A 12910-nucleotide genomic window follows, 5' to 3' on the forward strand; every position below is an offset into this window, starting at 1 on the left:
AAGGACACAAGAGGTAATAAATTAACAAAGAAATTAACTTTAAAATTTATAATAATATTAATAACATTATCTACAAATTCTAAGGCGCGTTTAGAGCGATACAAACTAAAACATTCAAATAGTTTATCCTATTTATGTGATGAACTCGAAATTAGAGATTCTTTTAACTCGGCTCTAAACGAATGGATAAATAAATCCTAAATTCTTAAAACAAAATCGTATGATTCATTAGACTCGATGCTCTCGAAATAGATATTCTAACTTAACTTGAAATTTGATGGGACGCTATTAATTAATACCGTCCATTAGCATCGCTTGCTGACTCTCGGAGAGCTCTATCGCTCTAAATGCAATTAGTTTACGAGGAACCGCGCGACACCGCCTGCTCGCTACCTAAATATAATTCGCATCCTAATAACATTAATTCTACTGAGTGTTCATAAGAAATTCTAGTGTGCTGTATTCTATTTTATTAAAATAGAAATTTCAAATTAAACCTTCTTTAGTCTTACTTAATATATGTTACGAGGGTAATAATATTAGGGCATCTATTTTTGCAAGTCACATGCCATATTTCCTAGTAGATCGTTGTAACATTTAATAATATAAAAAAAAAATATTGATTAAAGTGGGTTTGAAAGTAAATTCAATTATATATATATACTTAAGGTGCAATATTATATGCAAGAAAATAATATTCGTTCTTAAATTCTTAAGTTAGAATGCATCATTACTATACAGGAGTTTGTTTTATTAGAAATTTGTTTAATTAATTTTAGACATTTTATTCCTGAATATATATTTTTATACCATAAAAGTGACAAACAAATTAAAAGTTAAATGGTTACCCTGTCAACTAGACACATGCAACACTAGGATTACCATGCGGGTGTTGCCGACTCTAAAGAACCCCATACTCTAGAGACAAAATATTCTATATAGCGCATATCCTAAGAAAACCCTTGTTCTCTATTATTTCCGCAGTTATATATCTAGTTATGGATAAAAATATTTCATCATAATTATTATTTCGTTATGAATTTTAAATTAACTTACCATCATTTTAGATATAATCCACTATAATTCCATTGGTATAATTGAACTCCTAAATGATTGTTAACACAGACAAAATTGTTTGAACGCTAATAAAAGAAAGGTAATTATCTGAAATTGCTGCGTAATACATGGCGATAATTTGATATAATTATGTTGTAAGTAATTTTACAGATACTTCCGTATTCTCGATTATTCCAAAAAATATAGTTCATAAGTAGAGTTGTTATTGACACTTTTTTGGTAGGTGATTATTATATATATAGGTACATAGTCTACACTTAATAGTATTATATATGGCGTTATACTTTTTAATAAATTATAACCTTATTAACACAGTTTTTTTTTTCATCAGAAACTGTTTTACAACTTGATAGTTATATAATAATATAATCAAATATTGATATATTTGATTATGTTTTAAATATTATATTGATTAAATTTGTATGCCATTATAAGATTAGATGTCTATTCTAATAAATTCTGAATGTTCATTGTACCTAGTGTTATTAGTAAAATATAAATATAAAATAGAAATTATAATATTTTTTCTGTATTTTTGCGTGCCTAATAAACTCCCGATAAAATAAGTTTGCCATCCTATAGCGCTTTGACGATTTATTATTTGATTATCATAAAAACTGGTATGCATTTTTTTCCCGGAATAATCTATATCTCAGTTACGCAGACGAAATCGTGGAAAAAAGCTAGTAATTAATAATACCATACATTTCACATGAGCTAGCTTAAAAGCAAAATTATGTTCATGTTCACATTGTGGAAAAAATGGAACCAAAAGACATGAAAGCAGTAAAATCGCGCTGTTTATCGAAAATCGCAAAAGATTTCCCGCATCGAGTTGCCTTTGCACCAAAGGACTACGAGTGGATCTGCACTTAGGGAAAATATTTGAATTCAGTCATCGAATCAAAGTTATTCGAGTGGCGAGAACTCGATCGATGTACCTGAGATTCGGTATAAGAGTTCCACATAACGATTTTCCTGATAATCCAGAGTAAACTCGCCGTGACGTAGTGCCGGAAAGTTGGAGACGTGGTATTATTGAAGTTGCATTTGTAATGTACTACTTAAAGTTATTCAAAGTTAATGTCGCTATGTACATAAACGCGGCTTACATTGTTATGTTCTACTTAAATGAAATTACCGACATTTTACTGAATTATCGTAGTTCAGTGTTTAATTTATTTTTTATTATTTTTAAGCAACTTCGGAAAGAATGAGTTTCCCAATTCAAAAAATATACATGTTATGCGAATTTGTTAGAATATATTCTATCAGAGAAGGAAATCAGAGTTTTCAGAACTGGCGTGTACCTATGAAATAACAAGGGTAATGAATGTAGCAAGAATTGTATATAGATTAATAACAAGCCTTCAGTTCCTATTTATCTCGCAAGAGATAAATAGCATTTGATAAACAGATATTAATGTATTTTTTTGAAAAAAAAAAGTACAAGGCATAAATAAACTTCAATAATCTAAAACTTCGCGACTTCTTAATAAGCAAAGGCATTAACCTTTATTCTATGAGAAACATGGTCGAACAATCAAATTATAAAGTTATACAAAAGTCATTATGCTGATGTAGTTTGAAAAACTGATTTAATTATTTTTAATTTCATTTTTTTATTACAACATAAAATTATTTTACGGCACCATGGCGCTTCTTAATTTCATTTTTAAAATGCTGCGTGTAAAAAAGGATAATTAAAACTGATGAGTTTTCGCGAAGAAATAAAGAGTGAAGAGTTATTATCTACTCAGTTTAGCATCTAAGTACCTACGATAAAATATAATATAGATTAATATCTTTACAATAGTAAATAATTTAATTTGTATATCTTAGTTTATTAACACAAACATAAAACCAGATAAAATAGAAATGTATTATATGATATAGATATATATATAAATAATAATATAAATTGAAATAATTCATAAACACAATATATTTCAAATAATTAAATTGGAAACTAAATTTAAATTTAGAACTGCACGTTCTAATATTTAAATATTATATTTCTAATATTCTGCAGAGAAATGTTTGTGACAAACAAACGCGAGCATTTCTATTAATTATATTTTGATTCGAACATCTACAATCAACGAAAATTGGCTTTTAATATTAATATTTTATAGTTCTAATACCTACCGACATACCCCAATTTCAATTTCACTTCTAAGAATTTAATATCGTTTCAAACCGGCAAAATAATACTAGCATGTCAGTTGCAGGAAACGCAATCACGTCTGTTAGAGGGAGGTAATTAAATATTGAGCCAGTTGTGACGTTTCTATAGTATATCTACAGGTAATGTGGATACTGCAATTTCCATATCTACACAAATAAATAAATACCACTAGACATTACATAGCGCCATCTAGTCTCAAACTAAGCAAAGCTTGTGCAATTGATACCAGACAACTGATAAACTACATTTTTTTTTGTAAATCATCGTCATATTAGCCGTTAATTGTCCATTCCTGAACATAGGCCTCTTCCTATTAAGAGGTTTTACCAGTAGTTGCCACGCATGGCAGGCGGCTTGCAACCGCAGTTAGGCTTTTGATGATGTATAAGAGGAACGCTGCTGCCCATCTCTCGATCACTAAATTCTCTTAATCGCCTGTTATGACACCCACAGGAAAGGAAGTGCTAGTCCATTCTGTGCTGGAACCACACGGCTAAACTTTTTTGTAAATAAATACATATAATACATATATACATATTGTACATATAAAACGTCCAGGTTAATACAAACACACATACTTATGAAAATATATGTTTGCATTGTATGGGGATCAAATCCATGACTGTCCGAAGGTGTGTTAAGTTGTCAGACCATCAAGCTCTGCCAAAACAATGCTATAACAACCCATTATCATCTCATTGATGGGCACAGAAGACTCCTTATAATAGAATTTTATTATTACACGACCTTATAGTCAATTCTAAACCGATTTTATTAATTCATTTTGTAATCTCTCATAGCAAACCACATCTATTTTATTTATTTTCATTCAATTCTAATCAAAAATAATTAATTAAAATGTATATTATAATTTCTAGATTTAACTTACCTAACGCGATGTTCTGCAGATCATTTGACATCTGAAAAACAAACACATTGTGATCAATTATATTATTACAAAAGTATCGTATTGAACTTTAAGGAGTAGTCTATTCTATCGCGTGTGATCCCGGGCCGGATATAGAATGTACTATCCTTTCTTTTTATGTGGGTATCGTAAGAGACGAGTTAGGGAATTTAATGATCGAGAAATGGCTACTAATGTCCCTCTTAAAACATTACCAAAAGCCTAACTGCGGTTGACAAAACCTAATCGTTAACGTATCGTAATCGACAAATACTAATCGTTATTTTAAACTATGTTTAATAGTGAATAATTAATATCCATTCTAAAATATATTAATAAGTTGTCGTATACTATATTTGCCTTTATAAAATCATCATATATATTATTCATAATCGCATTTTTTTATTATAGTTTGTTTCAATAGAAATATTTTATTAAAAAATACTACCCAAGTTTAGTTGACATTATCACATAAACTCTCTGTAAATACAATTAAGTAACAAATCAAAACAATCAATCAATCAATCAATCAATCAATCGATGTTTGATTTGTACTTCTATTGAACATCAGCAGACCGTCTTATGGTTGGACCAATTATTCGTTTATTTATGTTTTCGTAGTTTCATTGTAATAGACTAGATTCATTTTATAAAACCAATTGATACATACAGCTCTATTGCCTTTGAGTGATCTTTCCAATTAGTCCTTCTATGACAGTTGAAATAAAAAAGAATCATAGCTATGCCGCCCCAGTACGTTTACAAATGGAAATATAAACGGCACGTCAAACATACCCGTTTTCGTGTTAGATCTGTATCAGAAAATTGCTCACATTTCGTGGCGAATACAAGAGAGCCCTCTGTCGTGACTACAACCAAATAATTGGTTAGTAAAAAGATATATGGATAACATTGAGCCAGTAACAAATGTAATCTGTCTGATTTCGGAATAGTAATAACCCTGTTAGGCATTAATAATTAGATTATTAGATACCAGGTTGATATAATTTCAAATTACCTTTCTATATTCAATTAATATAATTATTTAGTATTATTATAATATTATTAGATAATAATATTCTCGCAAAGACTTTTAAAAATTACAAGTAGGGATTAAAAATGTAGCATAAAAATTACATTATATATCTGAAAATATCATTTATCCATCTACACAAGTCCTTGACGTTTGGCATACTCGTAGAATAGGCTACCTCTTCCTTTCCCGTGGGTGTCGGCGACTTAGACGCGAGAAACTGAATGTCGAGAGATGGGCAACGAGGTCCCTCTTAGAATATCATCAAAGCTTGATTGCGGTTGCTAACCCGCGAGCAAGCATAGCAACTACTGGTAAAACTCCTTAATAGAGGGAGGCGTATGTTCAGCAATGGACGGCTGATATCATCATCATCATCACCACAAATCCTGAATTGATTGAGACTTTCTAAAATGCACCTTTTTATAGATAATAACAGATTTCGTAATAAAATCTATGTATAAATGTTTGATGAAAAAGAACCTCGTCAGTTACTTTTTTAAACCTAACCTACCCTACGGGGGGAGGGGAAGGGATTGTTAGTAATGGAGACTGAAAATCCCATTACTAGCAATATACCCAACCAGGTCGACCTCCTCGCGGTTCCCCCTGGAAACTATCACGGTCAATTCCTGATGAATTCATCATGATGGGCTAACTGGCCTACTTTCGATCTCATCAATCATCCTTCACTGGTGCTCCGCCAGCGTATCCCGCTAGCGGAGGCGGGGTTACCATTCCATTTTCACCCATAAAAAAAATCTACCCTACGAAGTGTCACGTGTCTTATATGCTTACTTATTATAATATCTAATTTGTTCCACGTGGCATCTGAATAAATATAAATAAATAAATCTCTGTTAATATTGTCTATTTATTTAAATGTACTATGTCTAAAATTACACAGTCGTTAAAAGCCTGTGCATTATCGACTAAAACTATGCACGTTTGTCATACAAGTAATCGTTTAGTGTGTAATAGGCTTTGTTCAATAACTGTTTTTTAAAAACATTTTTAAACTTATTAAAAGGCAGATCTAAAATATTCCTCGGTATCTTATTATAACATTTAATGCAATTCTTATCAAATTTCTATTAACTTTTTCTAAACGATACTTTGAAACAGCAAGTTTGAATTTGTATCTAGTATTAAGCTTATTAAGATCACTGTTTTTAAGAAAAGTTTAAAAATTATTATATAATTAGTATGTATTGTGAAACTATGGTGAGAATATTTGCTTCTTTAAATTTCTCGCTTAATGATTCAGTACATCCCATAGAATATATTGCGCGAACAGAACATTTCTGTAATACAAATATTTTTTTGGATGTCGGCTGCTTTTATCCCATAATAATATTCCATAGGACAGTATACTATGAAAGTAACTAAAATATATAGTATGCATTTTATTGTGGTAATTATATGAAAAACTGTCTAATTAAATAAAAACAATCTCCACACATATGATAATGCGAGAAGTTCCGAAGACGAACCACGCTTGTCATTCGGATGTTAGATAGTCACGTAATATGATATAGTAGGTAATAAAGCGATTTGCTTCCGTAAATGAAACTGGAAAACTACGTTAATAGTATAGAAGAACTTTAGATAAAGCTATTTGCATCAAATTAACACAAAATTGTCGTTAAACAAAATACAATTCAGCAAAATAGATATTAATGTGGCACTTTATCATATGGCAGTGAGTGTTTTTGATATTAATTGCTCGATACAGCATTATCAGAATGCTACATTACACAGGAATGTTTGCAAACATGTACCTCAATAAATAATGGTCACTAAGCTGATTAGCATAAAACGGAGTCGACATTCGGCGAATTACCCTAAAATCTGTTAACAAATGGTAGCTTTGCATAATTGAATGTGCTAAATGTAAACTCGGGCATATGAAGTTTCAAACTGAAAAAAAATGCATATTTGAAACCAATTACAAAGGTTATATTGTATTTCCGGCATTTGATGTCAACACTGGCTAAAATTTTATTATTTTTTGTGTATTTTTCTAACTCTGCTAGCATTGGCAAATGTTTTGAGGATTAAAATGAATATTAGGATAAACGATTTAGATAAAAAAAAAGATATATCAAGAGATAATTGGCGAAAATATCGCGTTTTACAAAGAATCTCTTTGGTTTTGATTTTGGTATCAAATTAAAAAAGTTTAGGCAATTGGTTAATATAAATTTATCATTTCTGAACGTAATGCCGCAATATTTTTCTATCCTTCTTCATGGCCATCATATTAGCCGTTCTCTAACTTCTGCTGAACATAGGACTCTCTCACAGACAGCTATAAAGAACGGTCCCAAGCCACCTGTATCCACTGACTCCATGTCATGCATTTGATTTCGTCACTCCATCTAAAGAGAGGGCCATCTTATACTGAGTTTGCCTGTACGAGATCGTCACTTAAGAACTTTTCTTAACCATCGGTTGTTTGTTCTTCGAGCTATGTAGCCAGTTCATTCTATTCTTCTTTGCCTGTCCATATTTCCAATCAAATTTGAGGTTAGATAAACAAAACGACGAGTCCGTCGTCTCTGCGTCGAGCAGATCAAGTCCTTCTAAGATTTCATAATAAATCTTTGCTAATTCTATCTATCCTATTTAAGAGCTACGCTCTTGTCGATGGAGCTTTTGCCACCCACTATGATTTTCTGCGAGTCTCTTCACATCTTGAAACGACACATAACCAACTTTTTCCTTGATTTGCCTGATATAACTATGACTTGGTATCCTTTTTCCCCTCCTTCCTTCTTCTTACATTCTATTATTATAATTATAAGTTCGTCGTGCCGTATCAAGAGTCCTAATATTTTTTCCCGTTAGTTATGTACAATTAAATAAGCCGCGATTTCCGCACATCATCTTGTGAAACAACGGCAAATCAACATAAGTGTTGGGTATTTTAAGTGAATTATTAAATACATATTGGAGATCAAAACACGGGGACTATGTGAACTAGGTCGGTCTTTAATTTTCCCTTGAATTTCTCTTGTAAGAACAAGAGAAATTCAATTATATAAGACACTTGTTTCTTGCCAGCTCTACTTTCGGAATGTCGCTCAAGTACGCCAGCACCTCGATGTTATTGACATGTAATATTTCTAAATAACGACAAGTCAACATTTTGTTTTCGAGGTTTTAGAAGGAAAATCCAAAATTAAACCTTAACTAAGCCTAAAATATGCTAAGGTTAAAGAAAGACGTGTTCCCATTAGTTACATGTTAACAAGCATTAAACCTACTACATCAAAAGGAATATTCAACTTGTTATATTTCTGTTTATATTCTGTAAAAAAAGAAAAAAAAAACTACGCAAGCTTATTAAAGTTATTTGAATTCTACTCGAGTCGCTTTTTCTAATAAACTGGATTACAGACTTTTCTCAGCAAGAAGACTTTTAACAATTTTTTATTCATCTTCATCCAAAATTCCAACTTGACTCGGTATCTTTTAGAGATGTAATTTTTTAAAAAAGATAACTAAGCTCCAATTCTTTACTATGTATTACAAAAGTTTTGGCCATTGTGAAGACAGTAATAAGCATTAAACTAAATTTTATCCATGTACTTTACCCATAGACTGCCACAGTTAGGATACACTCGCAACCATAGAATCTATGTAAAACTCTTGAGATCACCGCTTTATCTTTAGCTTGCTTATTTTCCTAGCTTATAGCTCAGTCCTTTTAGTTCTTCTGCTAATATCATCATTTCGGATTTTAAAACCCTGCAAAACTTCAAACATACTAGTAATAACAGATAATGGCTTTCAATTTATTATCTGCTTTATCCATTAGAAACTAATACACCTATAATAGGTATGGGTAAATGTTCATTGTTCGCAATCAATTATCCTTGCAGCCAGAAAAGCCGACGGGCATGCCTAGCTTCTCTTAGGATTGTGGTGTGTTTGATTCCGTTAGCTCCCCACAGGGACTACGATTAGAGTCGACTATTGTTTCTCTAAGCACCTTCTGTTGTTAGTAATTCCGACTGCAGCACGGCGCATTCTCTTTGCTTCCAGTGGAACTGAAAATTGCGGTGTACTGTGTAATTAGTCAGCAGTAATAGTTTGTAGATTAATGTTGTTTGAATTATTTCAAATGATAATAGATATATTACAAATACTAATAATTATTATATAAAATATATGGTTTTGTGGTCCCGGCATAGAATAAGCTACCCCTTTCTTATACCACTTACTTACTTTTTTTATACCACTGAGATGTCAAACAAATATATGGCTCACCTGACAGTAAGTGGTTACCGTAGCCTATATTGCAAAATATCTCTGCAATTGTCCTTTACAGGTTATAATATCTAAAATATTTATTTTTGTTTATTTACTTATTAATTTTTTGGGCCTGAATGGCTTAACTAATAATCATGGAGTTTGGTGTACACGTTGACAGTATTTGAGATAGAGAATAACAAATGCAACTTTTTATTCCGATAAATTAACATATCCTGGCCAGGGGGAAGGGATTGGTAATAATGCGAACTACCATTGCTAGCAATATACCCTGTCAGGTCGACCTCCACATGGTCCCCCTGGTAACCATCGTGCTGAATTTCAGGTGTATTCAATACGATGGGCTAACTGACCTGCTTTTACATCCTCACTTGTCATCCCTCTCTGGTGTCCCACCAGTGTATATCCATAGCGCGGGCGGGGTTACCATTTCATTATCATCCATTGAAAAAAACATATCCTGGCCATAAACGCTCATATGAACACACACATAAAATGTTTTAATAGTTTGCGTTGTAAACTCATATCGAGCTACTACGCCATGTGTCATGTACAATTTATATAAATTTGCATAAAACCATCAACCATAGTAGTTGACTGGTGCCATGAAACGGAAATAATGAATTTTAAAAACTTCAACTAAAACGTTTTGTTTTCGTTACTTGGTTTTTATATGAAACAAAAAGATCTTGTTTCTTATCTTGCCTACTAATCTCATTAATTATATTAATATCACGAAAATAAATGTAAAAGTTTGTAGAGATGTTTGGAAGTTTAGATATATTTTTACTTCAGATTTTTATCAAATTGATATTAAAAATACATGTATTCTATTGTTTCTGCCTACCCTAATGGGAGATAGGCGTGACAGATATGTATGTATGTATGTATGTATGTATACCAACCATGCCATAAATTAATAAGATATATTGATATATAATAAGAAAAAGAAAATTCAACAGAATGATATCCGTACGTAGAAGATATTATATATATTGGCGCAGGCGTTATTATCGATAGCTGTGAACGAGGAAAAATTAACTTGGTATTACCTTTATAAATAAACGTAAAATATTTTCATAAACGTAAATGATTTTCTATTAAATCATAGAGTTAATTCGCGATAAACATAAATAAAATGGTTGTATTTCCTTTTGCTACAAACAGACATTAAGATTCTCATTCGACTATTATTTTTATTTAAATTAATTAAATAAGTGTTGTATTTCCTTTTGCCATAAACAGAAATTAAGACTCTCATTTGACTATTATTTCTATTTAAATGAATTAAACAAGTGATTGTATTTCCTTTTGCTAAAAACAGAAATATTTAGTATTTGAATGTTTCAAACTAACAAATTAATCAATATCATTGTTTTATAATGGAACAAACTATTGTACGTAATCGTATTTACTTATAAAAAAATAATATAATCAAATGACTAATTGTACATGAAATTTTGAATACGTAAACGTAGTATGAGAATTTGGGATGGAAACGGATATAGGCGACTTTTTATCCCGATCAATCAATCCCTATATGCGAAAGATGGTTTGCGAACAAAGACACAGGGAAAACTTAGTCATAATTACTTTTAATACCATTTACCAGTAAAACAATTTGAATTTAACTTAAATATATACGCATAGGATAAGTATTTACTGTTTTATTTCAAAGTTCTTAGAATTTCCATAATTGCTTAATGTCTGGTCACGAAGAAGTTTCAACAACTGCATAAGCCATTAAGACCTAGAGCTAGATCCGCAGGTAACTTTTTCAGTATAATACCAAGAATTTTAAACTAACAAAAGATACTGTATACAAAACTAAAGTAACTTAGTAAGCTATTTGAAGAAAATCTGTGAAAATACTTATATTTTACGTGAGTAATTATTATTAACCAAAATACAAATTAAAAAATGTAAGGCATATATTATTGTAAACATATTGGAAGGTACATAATTATCTTGCCCCAGAATAGCCGAGGGCCTTGGATTCGGACTTGATCAAAAGGTTACATTAATATCAATTAATATTTTAAATTCTATTTAATTTACGAAAATATACATGGAATATATTAACAGTTGTTGCTTTTAACTACATTTAAATTCAAAGTCATAAGGACATAGTAACCGTCACGACGGATTATAATAAAGCAAATACTTTTATATTACGTGTAAAATTTTAATATTGCATGATTTCTGAATCATCATCTTTATATCAGACTTTAACTGTCCAATGCTGAATATAATCCTCCTCCTTTTGATTGCCAATAGTTGCCATGCTTGGCAGGTGGATTGGCAACCGCAGTTAGGCTTTGAAGGCTTTTGTTTTAAGAGGGACGCTGCTGCCCATCTCTAGCCTTCTCTTAATCGCCTTTTCCGACGTCCACGGGAAAGAAAGGAATGACCTATTCTATATCGGGACCACACGGCCATGATTTCTGACCATGATTCATGATCCTTACTAATATTGTGAATATGCAAGTAAATTTATTTATTTTTTCGTGCACCAATTGACACAAAATATGGCGTACATATTATTTGGGAAGGAGAATAGAGTTAATTAAAATTTGTCTTGGTCCCGCTGACGAATTTATACAGGTACAGTCTTAAGAAAAGTTTTTAAGGGAATACTTAATGTTTATAAATTAACATATTGTTACCACGTTCATTTATTTATATAAAATAATGAACTATCAAAACAAATAAGTTGTTGTGGTAATAACCTGTTAACTATGTATATTAAATGTAACGACAATCGCAAAAATCTCAAAATTTTTTATAATATATTTTATTACTTTTTAACCCATTTCAAAAAGGAGAAGTTTCTCTATTACGTTGTATTTTTTCTGCGTTTGTTATCTCATGAGGTTATCAGTTCTAAACCGATTTGGACAAAATCTTTTTTATATGAAAGGATAACTTACAGACTTGTTCCATACACATTTTATCAAATTTGGTTCAGTAGTTTAGTTTAAAAATAAAAATATCTGATTTTATCAAAATTGAAGTTTTTTTTTTTGTAGGACACAGTCTTTAATTGTATTTATTTTGATACAAAGTACAATTTAGAATCTATATTCTAGACCCTGGTCTACAAATTGCACGCAAACATAAATAAACACGTACATATTTCTGCGAAGCTAATCTGACGACAAGCCCAAGTTCGCCTTATCTACTCGTATAATTGCTGTTTTTTGCGAAAAATTGCCATTGCTATTTTGTTGTTTCATTTTATAATTGTTTAATCGTATTAAAGAGCTAATTTTGTGAATACAACCCAGCCATTTGTCGGCCGTTATCGTGTTTTGAATTGTTACTGATATTAGATAAGAAATTATACTAAATTGTCGTTAATCACTCATGTGCCTATTTAATATGCGTTACAATTTTACGAAATTTTAGAATTATAATATTAAATATT

At 31.0% G+C, this 12910-nt stretch overlaps 1 protein-coding gene across 2 annotated transcripts in view; it reads right to left on the bottom strand.

The window, feature by feature from the left end:
- LOC113512878 (semaphorin-2A) overlaps positions 1 to 12910 on the bottom strand; it is a 398040-nt gene that overhangs the window by 262245 nt on the left and 122885 nt on the right. For both annotated transcript variants that reach the window (XM_052894754.1, XM_052894755.1), the window contains one exon: positions 4155 to 4185. The gene's annotated coding sequence lies outside the window, so the exon portion shown is untranslated. The remainder of the gene's footprint in view (positions 1 to 4154; positions 4186 to 12910) is intronic.

Source organism: Galleria mellonella, unplaced genomic scaffold (genome assembly GCF_026898425.1).
Source record: "Galleria mellonella isolate WM207_F2 unplaced genomic scaffold, CSIRO_AGI_GalMel_v1 utg23, whole genome shotgun sequence".
Taxonomy (NCBI): domain Eukaryota; kingdom Metazoa; phylum Arthropoda; class Insecta; order Lepidoptera; family Pyralidae; genus Galleria; species Galleria mellonella.